The sequence below is a fragment of the Tamandua tetradactyla genome, chromosome 7 (assembly GCF_023851605.1).
Source record: "Tamandua tetradactyla isolate mTamTet1 chromosome 7, mTamTet1.pri, whole genome shotgun sequence".
NCBI classification, from domain to species: Eukaryota; Metazoa; Chordata; class Mammalia; order Pilosa; family Myrmecophagidae; genus Tamandua; species Tamandua tetradactyla.
The window spans coordinates 106,319,568-106,337,959 of NC_135333.1; the positions used below are offsets into that span (position 1 = coordinate 106,319,568).

Sequence of the window (18,392 nt, forward strand, 5' to 3'; positions counted from 1 at the left end):
TCATTCCTTCAGGGAGGCCTTTCCTGAAACCTCAGGCTGACTTACATGCTTCCTTATATCGAAATGATGTGCTCAGAAACTGTCTTCCCCATTAGTCTGCAAGCTTCACAAGGACAGATGCCACACTCTTAACTGTGTCCTAGAACATAGCAGAAGCTCAAAAAGTAGTCTTTGAATGAATGAATGAATGAGTAAATGAATATATTTAGCAATTGAGTAGCTATGATTCTTTTATATATAATTAAAATTTCAGGCTGTTAAAATGACAGAGTATGAAAAAGGTTTAAAATATTTATCAAATTTTTATTTAGCTAAGTTTTTAATATTTGGAGCCTTATACATGAATCAGGTGAAAAGCTGTTTTTAGAATCTTGTGGTGAATAAATTTGCAATTTTAAAACATCAAGGGTAAGTGCCTATTGAATGCCATTTTTAAAAAGAAAAAAGGAACTTCAATCTTTGTTTACAAAGCAATGTATTTCGTTAACCAGTTTTCTAGTTTATGCAAATTATCTGGAAAGTTCAGAGCCCCAATGACCCAAAAATTACCCTTCCTTAATAGCAAGCATAGTTTTTACTTCCAGAATTATTTGAATAAGTGCCAACATTCTCCAAGTCACATTCTCTGTATGAAATGAATATATGTAAATGATTCTAATTAAATTTTGTACATTAAAAGAAGAGTTACAAGTTAATTTGGTCTGCTGTTCCTTTTTGCTCTTCTTATAATAATTAGTATTTAAGCATAATCCTGTAGTTAAGATACAAACCACTTAGTATCAATTTAATAATGAATTCAACATTTCTTTGCCCATATTCAATATTATTGCTTTCATTAAAAAAAGCAATGGGCGGGCCGCGGTGGCTCAGCGGGCAAGAGTGCTTGCCTGCCATGCCGGAGGACCCCGGTTCGGTTCCCGGCCCCAGCCCATGTAAAAAACAAACAAACAAACAAAATATAATAAAATAAGAAAATGTTTAAAGATGTTTCCCTTTCTTCCTCCCATCCTTCCTTCCTTCTCTGTCTTTCTTTCTTTAAAAAAAAAAAAAAAAAAAAAAAAGCAATGCACTGATCTTTCCTTTTTCATGTTGAAAAAGAACAGAATGTTAGAAAACAAATAGTACTGCTTGGCATCTATCCATCCATTCATTCATTCAACAAATGCATTTGAAGTTAATTCCTCTGGCAGCATTCTTCATCTGATTCTTTCCTGCCTCTCCTGGAAAGTTGATCCTCCTACATTTATTTTTACTACTGTATTTTCTTCCTCTTCTCTACTGGCTATGAAGTATTCAAACCTCTCCCTTAATGAACGCAGGAAGGAAGGAAGGTACGTAGTTATGGAGGGAGAAGAGAAAGGGAGAGAGGGAGGAAAAGAGGGAGAGACAGAGGGAGAGAAAGAGAGGAAAGAGGAAGGGGAAAAGGGAGACAAGAAAAAGGAAGGGAAGAAATTTCTCTTCATTTTTTATTTCCATCTAGTTATAGCTCTCATTTTCTATATGAGACAAGCTTCTCCAAAGAATAGTTAATTTCTGTTTCCAGTTCTTTACTTCCATTCCACTTTTTAAATACACACACACAAACATATATTTGCAAAATTAATTTATTCTCATTGAAGAAATGGGAAATGCAGAAAAATGTAGAAAAGAAAACCAAAATCATCCATAAATTTATAAATCCACTTTACATATTTAATTCATTTTGTATTTATACATGTCTTTTTAGATTAGAATCATGTTGTTTTGATATTTTTATGTCATCAGATTATGATACTTTTACTTTATCATGATAAATTTCCAAAAAGATAACTTTTAATGTTGATGCAATATTCTATCATATATTTTTACAATAAACTCTCATTAATTTCAAAATTTCACACTTTTATGTATTTGAGTAATTTGTCCCCATCTCTGATTATTTCCATGAAATAAATTTCTAGAAGCAGAATTTCCAAGTTAAAATGTAGTAATGCTTTTAACATTTGACACAGATTTTTAAATTGCTTTCTAGAAAGAGAATATGCATTATAACCTTTAAAATAGTATATGAAGGTATTTGTGGCATTGCTTCTTCATGTCTTGAGTATTAAAATTTTCTACATTATTATTAATTTAGTATGGAAAAATGTTTCTGAGTTTAATTTACTTTTCTTTTGTTACCCATTTTATTGAGCTTTGAAATGTGCTTTACTAGACTTTTTATTTCTTCTGTGAATTGTGTATTCATGGCTTTGCTCATTTTTCTCCTAATAATTTAGTGTATTTAAATCATTTGCATAAGTTCTTTATATATTAAAAGTATGCTTGTAGCTATAATTATTTTCAAGTTCTCATTTACATTTTAATTTTATTTTTATTCAGAAAGAAATAAAAATTTTTCATGTGAATGAATTGAAAATAAACTGAATTACGAGGTTTTTTTCTTAGACCTAGAAATTTATCTCCCAGGCAGAGATAAGATAATATGTACCAGAATTTGGTCTTAGTTTTTATGACAGGAGTCCCCCTCTCCTCCCGCCCTACCATTTAGTTCTTTAATCCCTCCTGTTAGAGTTGAGGATTGGAATTGATTTGTTTCAATTCTCCAACAAAGTTGTGAAAATCCTTATCTTCTCCCTTTAGTTGTGGGGTCTCTTTTATCAAATACTATTAAGTTTTTTATATGTAATAAGGTTCTGCTCCTGATCTAACAAATCTGTCCACTGATCTGTCTGTCCGTTCATTACCTACAAAATTTACTTATTAGACATTTATTGTGTGTTTTAATACCAACAAGGACAAAAGCTCTTTCATAATTCTTATTTTTCATATATTTCTTAAGCTGTTCTTATGTGTTTATTATTCCAGATGAATTTAAGGATCATTACTAAGTCAACAAGGCAAAACTCTGGAGTTGTAATTTTGTTACACCTATAAATCAATTTATATTTACATTTACAAATAAAACATTTATGCAAAACCACATGAAATATTTAGGAATTCCCTTAACCAGAAATGTGTGACTCTGTATGAAAAAATATATAAAGCTTTACTGATATAAAGAAATGAAAACCTGAATGCAATAAGAAATACACCATTCCCCAACAATCTGAAAAATTCAATTCTTTCCTAAATTAATTTACAGAAAAGTAACTACACATATAAGCCTGTTTGTTTAAAATAAACAGTGAATTGTGTTAACCACACACAGTTAAAACAGCTATTTTTAGGTAAATGACATTTCTATATTAGACAAGCATAAACGGAAATTTCTTATATTCTTAATCTTAATAGTTCATAATATTTATGTTTTTGACATTCTATAGATAAAAGTAAACTATAAAATCTGTATTTGCTACATAAAGAAAACCTTGGTCTAAGTTACAAAAAAACTTTGAAAATCGACCAATTAGGTATCTGTCATAGGTTGGTTCCCTGGAAACAGACTCTGAGACAGAGCTCAATATGCACAAAGTTTTTTAGGGAGCGTTTCTGGGATCCACACTTAAGGGAGGGAAGGAAAGGAATGAGGATTAAGGAAGAGGGAGAAGCTGAACTGCGATGCAATCTCAGCGAATGGCCTCGGCCAACACCTGCGGACCTCTGAGGCTGAGATGGCCCTTCAGAGTTGTAGTAAATTGAGTGAGGGGCCAGCTATTTTTACCCTCATTTCAACCAGTCATTGGATGCCAGGTGCCATGGGAAGAGGGTGTGACTCTGAGCAAAGCATGCTCCAGAAGAGGGTTGACAAATGAGGGCTGTCTGCCAGCAGCAACTCTAGCAGCTGGGGAACTAATGTGGGCAGTGCCCACTACAGAACACATTTAAAATAGTCCTTACCATTTCCAAACCATGGATGTATACACAATATATATTTGCAAAAGTAGAAAACAATTCTTGGGGGAATTACTTTTAAAAAGACACAGCCAGTGTACTTCATGTTGTAAAAAGATAAGAAACATAAAAGAAGGGATTCTAGGGTTCTCATTGTTCTGATCTGTCTGACCTTCGGGCATGAGAAATTAAGACGGAAACACTTGGATCTCATTTCCTTTACTTTCTGTTCCCTCCTTTAGTGATGCAGCGAAAGAAAAAGAAATCAAGAGGAGTTGCAAGGGATCAAGGTATACCATACATTCTTGAAAAAGGAACAGTTATTGATAGTGATATATCCAGATTAAGAAAAAGAGCTCATTCTTTTCACTTTTATGAAGCCAGGTTGGGGGGAGGGGAGTGAGGGAACAGAGCAAGTAGAGAAAAAGGAGGGAATGGGGAGGACATGGAGGTTATCCCACAGAGGGTTACAGGGGAGGGGAAGGTAGGGGAATTGCTGATCACCTATTGTGCCATCCCTGGTCATGTGCTTGCGTGTTACCTGTTTCACCTTCACAACAATCTATGAGATAGATCGAGCCTCAGTTTGCAGAGGTAGGACTTGAAGGGCAGAGAGGTGACGTAACTTAACCACGTTTTCACAGATGATAGTGGAGACAGAATTCAAGCTCAGAACTGTCTGATCTCAATGCCTGTGTTTCTTTCTACCATCCCTTATAAATATAAGGGCTAGAATAGAACACAGCAAAACAACTGGAAATCATCCTATCATTCTTGCATAACTCAATTTTATCATTCATTGGTTTAATGAATATTTATTGAGGGCCTTCCAAGACAAGCTTTTTGTTGGGATTAAAAAGAGATGAGTAAAATATAGTTTTAGACTTATAGATCGGCACTTGTCTGTCCCATTAATCATTAAGGTGTTGGTTTTGCTATTTTGCTCCTATATGGGTAGCAAAATAACTGAAATAGTTACCCAGTTAAGTCCTCTGCTAGTTTACCTTAGTTACTTATATGCATGTCAAGCTGGCATTTAGAAGATATTAAAAGCATAGGGTTTGCCCTGGGGTGGTTTCTGTGGATGAAAACAGGATATTTTGGCAATGGACAGAGAGCCCATTTTCCTAATGCAGGCAAAGTAAAAGAATGGAATGTAAGAGGAGTAAAAATGTGAGGTGAGAGCGGCTTTGCTGAATTGTTTGTTGAATTAATGAAGAACGTGAAATAATGAGTTAGAAGCCACTCATCCTTTCTTTCAGAATAGCACACTGGCTATGAGCATGTTTGTTGCTACTAGATATACCAAAACTCTAGTCTTGTCTACGTGGCAGATGCATGCTTGGGCAAGTTACTTAACCTCATTAATCTTTAGTTTCGCCATCTGTAAAAAAGAGATAATTATATTACCTACCTCATAGGATTGTTGTGTGGATAACGAGAGATACAACCTTATATAGAGTCTGCTACTTAATAGTGCTTCATATTTTTAAGCTATTATTAGGAACTAGTATTCTTTTACTTGAACACTAACTGTGTTTTATATCCAATATCAGGAGACAGCAAGGCGTGATGACTAAGAAAATGGATTATGGGTTACTCTTTAGGGTGATGGAAAAATTCTGGTAATGGATGGTGGTGATGGGAGCACAACATTGTGAAAGTAATTAACAGTACTGAAATACATCTTTGAATGTGGGTAAAGGGGAACTTTAAAGATGTATATATGTTACTAGAGCAAAATTAACAAACATAGGACTGTATAACACAAACTGCATAATGTAAACCATGCACTGTAGTTCATAATACAATTAAAATAATATCTTTCATTGGTTGCAACAAATGTACACTCTAATGCATAGTGTTAATAATAGGGTAGTATATGGAAACTCTGCATTTCATGTAAGATTTTTCTGTAAATCTACAACTTCTCTACTAAAAAAAAGAATTCAACAGTGAAACAAAACAAAAACCAAATCTGTGAACCAGACATTACCTTGGGCAAGTAACCTAATCAATTTGTGCCTCAAACTTCTTTGTCTGAAAAATGGGGATTACAACAATTCTTACTCATTGTGTTGCTGCGAAGATTGAGCTAATATATGTAAAGCTTAGAACGGGACCAAATAGGAGAAACCACTATCATCATCATCATCATCTTCATTACTCTGAGCTGTCTTGATTTATCAAAGACACGTGCGCCTCCAGATCAAGCTCTCAGATACACATGGATGTAGCACTGTGTACGCACACACAGCAGCTACCAATAATACCAGGCGTTACATTCCTTCCCTGGGGGAACAGCATTGCATTATTCCCCTGCCAAAATCCTTGCACCTTAGCTCTGTCTCTGAGAAAAGGAGCAGACTTCTGTAACAGAATCTAAGAAAAAGTTAAGATGGAGGAATGAGCAGCCTGTGGTACAGCTGTTCCAGTGCCCTCCTCACCTGCTCTATCAGCCTCCTTTCCTTCCTTCTGCCACCCCAGGGCCTCTGCTGTGTGCAGATCCCGCTTTCAGTGACCATCAGCAGCAAGTCCATGTTAAAATAGGAATGGTAATTAAGGTACTTGCTGATAAGTTCAGAGGGCCTTTTCTTTTCTAAAAGGAAGTAAGGCAATGCCTGCCCCCTCCAGCCCTGCCCTTTCTTAGCACTGTATGTCCTGGTGGGGTTCTGCCTGGGGAGGAGCGCTAGGACCCACCCCTGCTACTGCTCTGGAGGGGCCCGAAGCGCTGGGTTTCTGAGACACAATGTCAGCTCTTCTGCTCCCCTACTAGAGTGTGAGTCAAAGCATGGGTTCTTATTTTTATTCAGAAAATGTTATCACCAGCTATTCAGTCAGTCTCTTCATCTTGTCTCGCACAAGAAACTTTCACACTTTTAAGAAACAAAGTAAGGAGTCAGGGTCTCATTAAAAAGAGGAAGGAGCAGAGGTTTAGGTGAGGGCTCTAAATCCTTAGGAGGTTTGGTAGGGTCCCTGAATTAGCTGGGCTTGCCTTGACTGTGGCAGTGGCAAAGTAAGTGTCGATAAACTAGTGACCAGGTAGATACAGAAAGCATCGTAGAAACACCACATTACAGGCTGGGGTGCCGGAACTTCCGCCACAATATCTCTAATAAGTGGTCTTCCGGTTCCTTGGGGTTATTTATTGCATTTTCACTTTATCCTGCTTATCCTTGTCTGTCCAACACTGCTCAGCTCCTCTTCTCTCTCTACAGACAGACACTCAAGTACTGGAGAGCAGATTCTTATGCCTTCTCTCTGTAGCAGCCACCATCATCCCCCCGACCCCCACCCCAGGCCAATTCTTCCCTAACTTGTCTTTTCTTCTCTTCCTGGGCCTAAGTACTTCTAGTTACTTAGTCATTCCCTGTGCGTGTGCTGTGACAATACATTCTGCACTTCAAAATTTCAAATGTGAGCTCTGAGCTCACTTTGGCTATTCCATCATCAGACCATGTGTTCCAGATGTTGTTTGGAGAAGACGCTGCTCTAGGCTGTCAGGCCACTCACCAGAATCCTCCTAGTTCAGACTCCTGATCTCACTGTCTTCCTTCCCCTTTAAACCATTATGACATCCCAAATTCTAAGCACATGGACCTGTAAAAGTTGCTGACCTCTGAAGAAAGGTACATGTTATTCTTAAGTGCTGAATGGACATGAAACACAGGAGTGACCAGAGTGTGTTAGGAGGGGAGACAAATAATAGATGTTATGTTGTAGAGGGTGCAAGAGGGGAGTACGGAGTTGGTTCTAAAGTTAATAGAATGAGGAAAACTGTATCCAGTCAAATTTATACCTGAAATCCCTTACAGCTGTGAGTCTTCCTGTTCTGTGACCTAATATTTGTTTTCTACCTCTTTATGAGTTAATTTTTTCTATTGTCCTCAATTATTCTTTAGTTCCTCCCTTGCGAATGTCTATTCAACCCTGGCTACTCAAGGAGAGCAGGCAGCATCGGCATTGCCTGGGAGCGCATTAGAGATGTAGACTTTTGGACCCCAAGCCGAGCTGAATCAGAATCTGCATTTTACTCAGATCCCCCAGGGAAGTCTGAGAAGCGCTGTGCTAAACCATCATGACCACGGTGACCACCTTGCCAGTGGTTGAAAAAAGGTTTAAAATAATTATGCTTTGTTCCGAATTTCCACCAGTCTGCACTGATAATTTTATCCTTGCCTATATGCCATCAATGTTTATTTTTCTATCTTATTTTTAAGGTGTGTATAGTTGTGTAATCCAAGTATGAGGGCGGGGATAGAGTACTTCATTATATTTCTAGGAAAAGGTGGAGATTTTAAACCTTTATTTTATGATAAAAATGGTGAAGAAGAAAGAAAGGGGCATAAGCAGAATGGAAAGTTACCTCAGGACTGGAGCTGAGAAAGCAGGAGATAGATTTGGAACGTGACACTGAGGAGAAATGAGAATTAGACACTAAGCAAACACCCATGGTGGGGAAGCCGAGGCAGTGTGGGGGCAGTTAACAGAAGATTTTGTGGACTACTGAACAAAGAAATCATGTGACCAAAATGGGTGTTGCAATTTCTAAAAGAAACTGTAGAAGATGAACTGGTACTTTTCCAACCCTCAGTTTTCGTATCCGTAAAATGGTAGAGAGCATCTAGTGTCGATTGTTGTATGGAATAAAAGCAAAAAGTGTAAAGAACTTAGACCAGAGTTGGCACATAGGAAACACTCAACTGGCTCAGAGGTAGCTCTAATTCTTGTTGCTGTGTGTGTGAGTGAGGGAGAGAAAGAGAGAGAGAGAGAGAGAGAGAGAGGGGTGGGTTGAAAGACTGAAAGCAGAGAAAACATCTAGGAAGCTTTTCCAGTAGTAATACCAATAGCAACATTTACCGAGTGCTCATTTTATGCTGGGCACTATTCTAAACTTGTTTTATTGAAAGCAACACATTTACTCTTCCTAACAACCCCAGGGAGTCGGTACTGTCATCCCCATTTGTCAGGGAAGAAACCGAGGAATGGGGAGGGTAAGTTACTTGCCGAAGGTACTGCAGGCAGGATTTGAATGCATAGCAGCCTTCTAATTCCACACTCTTGACCACCATGCTATTCCTCTACTGATGTTGCCGTGAAGACAAGAATGAGATCTGTGTTTAGAGAAATAGAAATGAAAGGGAGGAGCAAAACCCATGAGTGAGAACGAGACAGCAGTGTATGAGTAAGCCATCCTGGATGAATATAAAACATCCCCAATAACTTTGAGCTGGTGAGCAAAGCTGGGAGGAAAGTGGCACTGTCGCCAGTGATGGAGGTTTGTTGAATGTTTAGTTTAACATCCTCATAGTGCCTACGGTTTGGTAAAAAAAAAAAATAATAATGATAATAACTTGGGACATTTTGGAGCTATTATGAAAAATTATTTTTGAAAAATAGATTTTCTTTTGTGGTTTGAACAAAAAGCACTCAGAAATGGACATTCACCTGAAAACCATGTGTCCAGAGATTAGTTCTGTACACATGCGCGCATTTCTCTCAAGTGGTACATATTTAAAGAGCGTAAGTGGTGTTTTTTCACAGCCCATTTAATTTACACTGGTTTTACCTTCCTGCACAGATGGCTGGCTTTTCCTCTTCCTGCACTTATTTCTCAGAGTGTAAACTGTCCAGAAGGAGTCCGTGGAGTTAAACAATACAGGAAGAGGATTCACCTGATGCTAATATTACAACAAAACTGCCGGGGAATGGTTCCTAAAGTTATGATATTATGCATAAAACATTTAAAACCTATTTTTGTAGGAAGATGTAAGCAACTTTAATAAAAAAAACAAAGTAGGAAACCAAATAGCAAATGCAGTGTGATTCTCAGATGGTGAAATGAAAAAGTATATATAAAGGTATGTTTTTTAAAATATGTATATCACGTATCAAAAAGAAACCAGAAGTAAACAAACAAATATTATTAATGGTTATTTCTGGGTGAAAGGACTTGGAATGCTTTTATTCTCTTCTTTAAATTCATTTGCATTTTTCAGTGTAAACTCACTGCATATGTATTAACTTTATATTCAAAAAACCTCTTTTTTTTTTTTAAAGAAAAGAGACATTCAGAGTTTCTCTTTTTCCTGTTATGTATTTAATTTCAAATTAGAGCTGCAGTTCCTGCTGAGTTTTTAGCCCAGTGGGGGTAGTATCCGTCCCCAAGATTTCAGCAGTTGATTTGTGTGTTTGGGAAAGCCTTTAAATGCAGGGAAGAAGTGAGGTTCCTCATCTTTCACAAGCAATGAATTGTTTAGAAATATTGAGTAGAATTGCTCTTCCTATTAGGTGGAAAAGGGAAGTCAGCTTAGGAGAACAGAAAGAGAGTGGGGAAGAGGGGGGTGAAGGAAGAATCTTTAAAAGAGCCTTTTCCTCATTGTTCTTTAGTGATTCAAACTCAAGGGACCTGGACAGCTGCACCTTGCCGCTGTGTTTCCAGCTGTGCTGAATGGGACTGGATGATGCATATATCAAATGACCTAGTGGCTCTTTTCTGAGGCATAGGTACTGCCGAACTGTGGCTACACTGAAGCTTTAGGGAGGGGCTTTCTGGGTAACTTCCAAAAGTTGAAGTTCTAACCTTTCAGTGGTTGAAAAGATCAAGTGAAACAATGTAGACAAAATTGAAGCCTATGAAGCACGATATTGATGTGCGTGTGAAATTATTATTATTTCTCTCCATAAACTCTAAAACTTTAAAGCTTAATTACCTTTACCTATGCTTTAAAAAATGGAGATGACTTCTTTTATTGCTTGGCATATTTTTAAACTGTGAAAACATCACAAGATCTTAATGAATGTTTTAGAGCCAAAAATGAATTAACCATCAAACATGCGTTCGTGCTATCCTCACTAATTTGGTGGGAAGCTAATGATGATATAGCAGTGTTTTTCCTAGGTCAGAGCTAAGCCTCTGATAACATGATTTATGAAACCAGGAAGTTCTGCCCTCTAGAGGTACCCCTGCACAATCTGGGCAGACTAACTTCTTAACTGAATTAGAAATTTCCAGAACTTTGACTCCTCCTGAAAGTTCAGAACAGACACCCAATTGTAGCGCTTGATTTACATTGGTCCAGCGATACAGAGGGAATGAATTAGAATTCAGCTCATAAATGGGGCTAGCATATATAGAGTTTTTTGTTTGTGTTTTTTTGTTTTTTTGAGGATGGTAGCTTTTCTTTAATTAAAAAAAGGCAAACTATGCACATACAATACAGGGATGATGGATTATTACACAGCTGCAAGACAGAACAGTCTTGAAGCATGGAACAGCATGCATAGAGTTTTGATGGTAAAATAGAGAACCTAAAAAACAAACAAATATATATGAGACTACAAAGCCTTGGAGAAATAATTCTCTGTAAGTAAAGATATGTTCTGATCATGGTGCAGGCTCAACAGCAGGCACTGACTGCCAGAAGAAGTTGATATGTTATGCTCTTGGAAAGAGGAGGTGGTGATAAAACAGAAGAAATGTATCACCCAGGGCAGGTCACCACCATGGCAAACTTTCTCTGAAAGAGCTGGTCAGAAAAAGTAAGTGTTTCCAACTAACTAGAGAGTGAGGAAAGTCCTTGAGTGAGTGGTATGGTCAGTGGTCTGAGGACAGCAGAGCCATAGCCATTGGTGGAGCAGGGGTGACTAAAGCAGCAGACAGGTACACAGGGACGGCGATGTGTTTTGGGCACCACTCTGACTACATATGAGACAGTGGACTCGCTTGTAACTGTTTGCCGCCTTCTTTCTGAATTGCTGCTTCTTATCTGTGATGAACTTGGAAAGCAGATATTCAATCTTGTCAGAATTGTATGTAAATTAAGAATAAAGAGACTCTGAGAGAGACCTGAGGAATTCTCCTATGATCAGGGTGTGTGAATTTTAGTGAAAGGGGTTTATAAAATCTATTTTGACTGCTTATAGGTTTAGTTTGTTTCTTTGCCGGTTCCCAGCTCTGTTCTATGCAGAGTTTGCCAAATAGCTGAGTTCTAAATAACTGAGGCTCTTTGGCAAATTGCTTTGTAGGTTCCTTGGCCCTCTTCCAAGATTCCTAACACATAAATGAACTAAAGTGGAGCGGATAAGAGTTTAGGTTTTGGGCTCAGACCTATAAAAGTCAGGAAGACCTCAATTTAAATCTGAACTCCACAGGTAACTACCTACCTAATCTTAGGAAGATACACAACATCTCTTAGCCTCAGTTTATTCATCTGTGAAATGGAGATAAGAAGTTATCTTATGGAGTCTTGTGAGGCTTAAAGACAAAATGCATATATAATGATACAACATATGGTGCCCGATACCCAGTAAAAACTAATTCATGCTGGGTGTGCCGTGGTGGCTCAGCAGGGAGAGTTCTCACTTGCCATGCTGGAGACCTGGGTTCGATTACCAGTACCTGTCCATGAAAAAAAAAAAAAGCACCCCTAAAAGCTAATTCATGCTGCTGTCATTATATTGAGAAGCCCCAACAGAATAGTGAGAGGATTCACTCTTTCTCTTTCTGCCTGGTGATGAGTGGACAATATCAGCAACTTTGCAGTATGGATTGGGAATTGCACCCATAGCATTACCTTTTTGATTATTAGATGATATAAATAAAATTAGAATTTGTAATGGATTTTATTTAAAAGAATGTTTTTAAAATTAAAATTAGAAAACCGGTAAACAAAATATCCTTATTTCATATGAGTTTTCCCTATAGTCACAAACTGGTCTTAAGTGAGCAAATGGCTTCTTAGAGCAAGGGTAAAATAAAGTCTTTCAAAACTCAGTTGTGCAAAATTGATTTTCCTTTAAAGACCTGGTGATCAGAAATTTAAAAATGATATAGTTTTAAACAATATTAATATTTACATTTGAAATGTTCTTCCTCAGTTATTTTTTATTTGACTTTTGGATAAGGATTGTATATACATATGCATATATACATATATTCATATATATGTGTATGTGTGTCTGAATATATGTATAAGTGCATGTGTTCTTTAGTTTATCTACTTATATTTTTTCCACAGAAAAAAATAGAAACATGCAATTTCAAGATAAGCTTGTGAACTCATCTCCTCATTCTACATCAGAGTAGGTGTGTTTGGGATTCCAGACCACCCTCCATTTTACCTCCCTTACCTTCTCCCTTTGTCATCCAGGCTTAACGAGAGTATATAAGAGTGTAAATGATTATAAGATACACTTCCATTAGAAGAAAGCACTCAGTAGAAACAAATCCATGGCAATAATTTATGCAAATTTGTGTTTAAAGCATGACTGGGATTGAAAACATACGTCCACACAAGGATTTGTTCATAATTGTTCAAAGCAGCATTTTTTCACAACAGCCAAAAAGTGGAAACAACCCAAATGCCCATCAATTGATGAATAGATAAGCAAAATGTGGTATATCCATACATTAGAATATATATTCATCCATAAAAAGAAATGAAGTATTGATACATGCTACAACATGGATGAACCTCAAAAACTTGCTAACTGAAAGAAGCCAGTCACAAACAGCCACATACTGAATGATTCCATTTGTAAGAAATGTCCAGAATAGGCAAATCCAAAGAGACAGAAAAGTTGCCAGGGACTGGGGGGAGGGCGGAATGGGGAGTGAGATGCTATTGGGTATGAGATTTCTTTTGGGGATGAGTGAAAATGTTCTGGAATTAGATAATGGTGGTGGTTGCACAGCCTTGTGCATATACTAAAAACCACTGAATTGTATACTTTAAAAGCCTATAATTTTCTGGTGTGTGAATTGTATTTTAATAACACTGCTAAAAGAAAAAGAAAGCCATGACCAGGTTTGGTAGAACTATCCTATCCTAATTTTCTTTTCTTTTTTTTAAAGAAAGACAGAGAAGGAAGGAAGGATAGAAGGAAGGAAAGGAGGAAGAAAGGGAAACATCTTTAAACATTTTCTTATTTTATTATATTTTGTTTGTTTGTTTGTTTGTTTTTACATGGGCTGGGGCCGGGAATCGAACCGGGGTCCTCTGGCATTGCAGGCAAGCACTCTTGCCCGCTGAGCCACCGCGGCCCGCCCCTAATTTTCTTTTTATCACATTTATATACAATTTCACCATAGAAGAGTTACAGAATTTTAATAAATAACCTGAGGGTTATTTACATAAAACCAACTTTTTTCTGAAAACATCTTTACCTTAGAAATCAGAGTTTTCTAGGAAAAGTAGAGAACATTAATGGCAAATTTGCTTAAACCCTCTTGGAGGATAATGGAAATGTTAGTGCTCTCTATTCACATTCGCCAGTTGAAACTTCTGAGGCGATATTTGTTTTCTGAACATTTAATGCTTCCTGGAGAGGTTGAATAATTCTTATTATTAGGAGAGATGTCAAAAGAGCATTACACACTTGAAATGAAGAATTAAAGAGAAAGACTAATGAAGTTCTAACAAGGCTAATTCAATATTCTACCTATTTTCTACTTGTATGTATGAGCTTTGCTTTTCCTTTGTCCAATTTATGTAAGCAATGAATTCTTCTAGAAATTGAGAAACGATAAACAATGATGAAATCCACTCCAAAATCAAATCTGAGTTTTTGATTGCTTTTCCATTTGATTCTCTTTAAGGATTAAACTAAACAAGATCATTAGTATGGTATAGAAGAGAAATAGTCAGATTATATTAAAGGCTTTAAATTATGCATTTTTTAATCTTATAGGTATGGGAACTGATATTTGGGGTTAGGGAACATTTCTTCATTATCCATAGCAAAATTCCTACACAGAAAATAAAATATCATGTGATTTAGTTCAGGGTTTATTTGGATCACATATTTAATTTATACTTATTGAGAAAGATTAATTCCAATCTAATAAACTGATTAGAAATAATAGCACAAACCTCCTTACCCTGCAACCCAGTATTATTATCAGTTATTATCAAAAGTTGTCTATAACATTCAATGAGACAATCCACCTCTAGGTCCTCTAAAAACACAGCCTCCAGAAAAGGCAAAAATAAATGAAAAGACACAGAAAGATTTGAGACAGAATAAGAATCAATTAATCTTTGCAAGCCCTTTAAAGTAAAATGAAATGTTCCTTCTTGACTCCAAACAGCCCTCCCTTCAATTTATGCCACCAAAGAATTCCATACCCAACAATATCCGATGGTTCTATTGGGAATAAAGGACAAAGAGGCCCCAATTTTCAAAGATGACTGCCCGTTCTTCCTGAACAGAAACATCTGGACCCAGAGCTAGCCCCAAGTCTTCCTAACACATTTCAAAACTTCTTCCTCAGTCTGAAGTCACTCCTAGTGACCCATTCACTGATGAGGCACCTGTGACATTTGGTAAATAACTAAGGAACAGCTGTACCCTCTTCTGATACCCTGGGACTCACCACAGTAGACTTCAATTTTCACCTGTGCTTCTTTCACACCATTCTAACATCTGTAGTTCAGCAAAGTGATGCACCATTCTTCTATACAGCAGCCCTATCTGCTCTAGTTTCATTATCACTAATGTGTTTGCAAGGCATACTTTTTGCTCCACGGACTCAGTCTCTCCATGACCACTTTACATGCTAGTTTTGGAGAAAAATTTTAAAGCTCTGCAGTGACCACTCACCACCCATGGACTAATGAAACATATTAATCTAGACCTAGCAGAGTAACTCTGTTTGTTGCTAGACATTCCGCAAATATTCCACTGGGCTGGCCTGGAAATTGAGACACTGTGGTATATGCAAACAGGATACTATTTCTCCCAGAGAGCATTCACTTTCACATCAATTATCTGTTATTCCCCCATGTCTTCCCTGAGCCACCACATAGTACCTGGAAGAGCTATGAGACCTTCCAGAAGACCTTTCAGTAGACCAGGAATACAAAGCATAAAACAACTAAGTGAGACAAACAAATGGAAGACACTAATAGGCTCTCCATCTAATACAAATATTCTTTGCATGTACTCCTGCCTAGGAGATCAAAATAGAGACGTCAACTTCATCATCTTCCCAAACCAACTACCCTCATCTACTTGTCCTTACTCTGACCTTTCCCCTTCTCTGATGCGTTTACTCCACCAAGACTCTTTTCCTACCGTATCCCAGAGCCTGGTCTCTATAATCTAGTAGTACAAGACCAAATATACTCTGGAGGTTGGAAGTTTCTGGAAAGTTACCCTAGTGCATGGAGTCTTTTTAGAATCTTATATGTTGCCCTAAGTTTTCCTTAGGATTGGCTGGAATGGTTTTGGTTAGGATTTGGCAAGTTACGATAAGCAGCAAAGTCTAACTGAAGCTTGTGTGAGAGTGACCTCCAAAGTAGCCTCTCAACTCTATTTGAACTCTCTCTGTCACGGATACTTTATTAGTCATACTGCTTTCTTCCCTTGTGGTCAGGATGGAGTTCTTGATCCCATGGTGCCCGGTCCGGACTCATCCCTGGGAGTCATCTCCTGCAGTCTGGCTTTTTATCATGGAATTTTTAGAGAAGGCCTGGTACCCAAGATGCCCTGAAGCATTTGGACTTCAACCCTTAGCCATCGTTGGTCTAAGCCCCATGTTTTTGTGAATGATGGTGGGTGTTATATTGACCCGTTGGCTTCATTTTTCCAGCTAGGGGGTAATCTTCAGAAAACTAAGATGATTTAGGGCCAAGGCAGGGACTAACAAGAATTCACAATTATTTCAATTCATAAAATACAGGTCTTCCAGTGTTAAAACATTATAATGAACAGAATCTTCTGTCCCATCCCAATCAGCTCCCAAACCAATAAAAACAAACCTTTTGTCAGACATAATCAGGTTTACTAACCTATCGCAATGAGGGAGACAGCACAGAGGAACCATGGGTTGTCTCACTAAACAAAGGAAAAGAAGAGTTAGCATAGATAGGATTCTAGGGATGGGTAGAGTTAAGGTGAAATTTAAATGTAGCAGTATTTTGATAGGCTCAAAGCAAAACTAAAAGTTTTGATAGGCCCCAAATGGGCAACATCACATTCAGACTGCAAAATAGACAAACCCAGGGTCTTATTTCCTGGGAAATAAGAAAGTTAAGATAGATGTGAAATATTGTATCCAGAAAGCCCTTATCTGAAACTCTGTACCTGGGTTGTAAATTGAGGCTGCTTCTCTGTGTCAGAGTAACTTGGATTCTCCAGGCAACAATGGATTGTTCATTCTTACTGTTACAATTTCAAACAGCAAAATTTCTGATAGTCTATGATTTTTCAGAGAACAAAGTTTCTCAGTGAGTAAGAAAGCAGTAGTCATTTAAAGAAGGGGTACAGCATGTCCTTGGGAAAAATATTGTTTCCTGTTAACATTGCAGCTGGCTTTATCTGTGTCTTTTATTCCAACCTGATGAATGGTATGGCAGTTTTTATGGTCCAAACTAATTTTCACTCCTTGGTGAAAGGCATTGGACATGTAAGTAACAAATAAATCTTATTTATATTAAGCTGCTAAGATTTTATTTTGTCTTGTTTTTGCCTTTTTATCGGAGCATAACTTAGCCTATCCAGCTTGTCATGGAAATCTCTATGTTAATTAAATTCCTATAAAATGAGGTACTGGCTGAAGGGGGTAGCAATGACAAATTATATATCCATTTTATTCACTGTTTTAGCTTCCTGGGCTACTCAAGCAAATGGGTACCCTTGAAATGGGTCCGATTAAACAATGGAATTTATCTCCTCACAATGTTGAGGCTAGGAGAATGTCCAAATTAAGGGATCATCGAGGTGATGCTTTATCCCCAAAAACCGTGGTGTCCTGGAACTGGCTGCTGGTGACCTTGGTTCCTCCGGCACATGGTGGCATCTCCTGTTCTCTTCCTTCTCTTCTGGATTCTGTTTCAGTTTCTTGCATCCTGTGGCTTTCTTGTTTGCTGAATTTCATTCTGCTTACAAGGACTCTAGTAACAGGACCTGTCCTGATTGAGGTGGGACACACTCAACTGAAGTCATCTCATCAAAAGGTCCTAGTTACAGTGGGTTCACATGCCAGATAAACGGATTATATTTAAGAAAGTTTTCCCGGGGTACCTATAGCTTTAAGTCACCACATGCAGTGACAAACTTTTGGCAAAACTATCATCTAAGGTAGTTTGGAAGGCATGCCAAGTTGCTAATAATTTTGTAACCTTGGAAGAAGAGGTTGGAAAATTAAATGTGAGTTGCCTGTGTTGGTTGCTGGGGGCTGTGTTTGGCAAGGTATAATAAAAAATATATAAACTCAGAAAAGAGTTGGCCAGTTTGCAAGCAGGAAAGGGAGTCAAGAATGTTCACAAATTCAGGGATTTATAGGGTTGGAAAAGGCAACCATTTCTGAGCCCCAAACAGTAAAACGTAACATTGAGAAATATGCTGATGACAAATCTGATTAAAACTCAGCCCTATGGCAAGGAACAAATCAATGGTACAGTTATTGGACATATTGTTAAGGATCAAATCAATGGTACAATTGTTGGACATATTGTTAAGTGGCACCTGATATATCTTTTCAAAAAGATGAAATGGCTTAGAGTAAAAAAGTAAAAGTATGGTTCTCCCACCAAAGCCAGATAAGCTCAAGGTAACCGCAGCTGAGAAAAAGA

The 18,392-nt window shown here is 37.6% G+C and overlaps 1 long non-coding RNA gene across 1 annotated transcript; it reads left to right on the top strand.

The window, feature by feature from the left end:
* The first annotated feature begins 7,281 nt into the window (after positions 1-7,281).
* Positions 7,282-11,365, top strand: LOC143689917 (uncharacterized). The gene is made up of 3 exons (XR_013178970.1): positions 7,282-7,442; positions 9,395-9,674; positions 11,212-11,365. It is a non-coding gene; the product is annotated as an uncharacterized LOC143689917 (long non-coding RNA).
* The last annotated feature ends 7,027 nt before the right edge of the window (positions 11,366-18,392 follow it).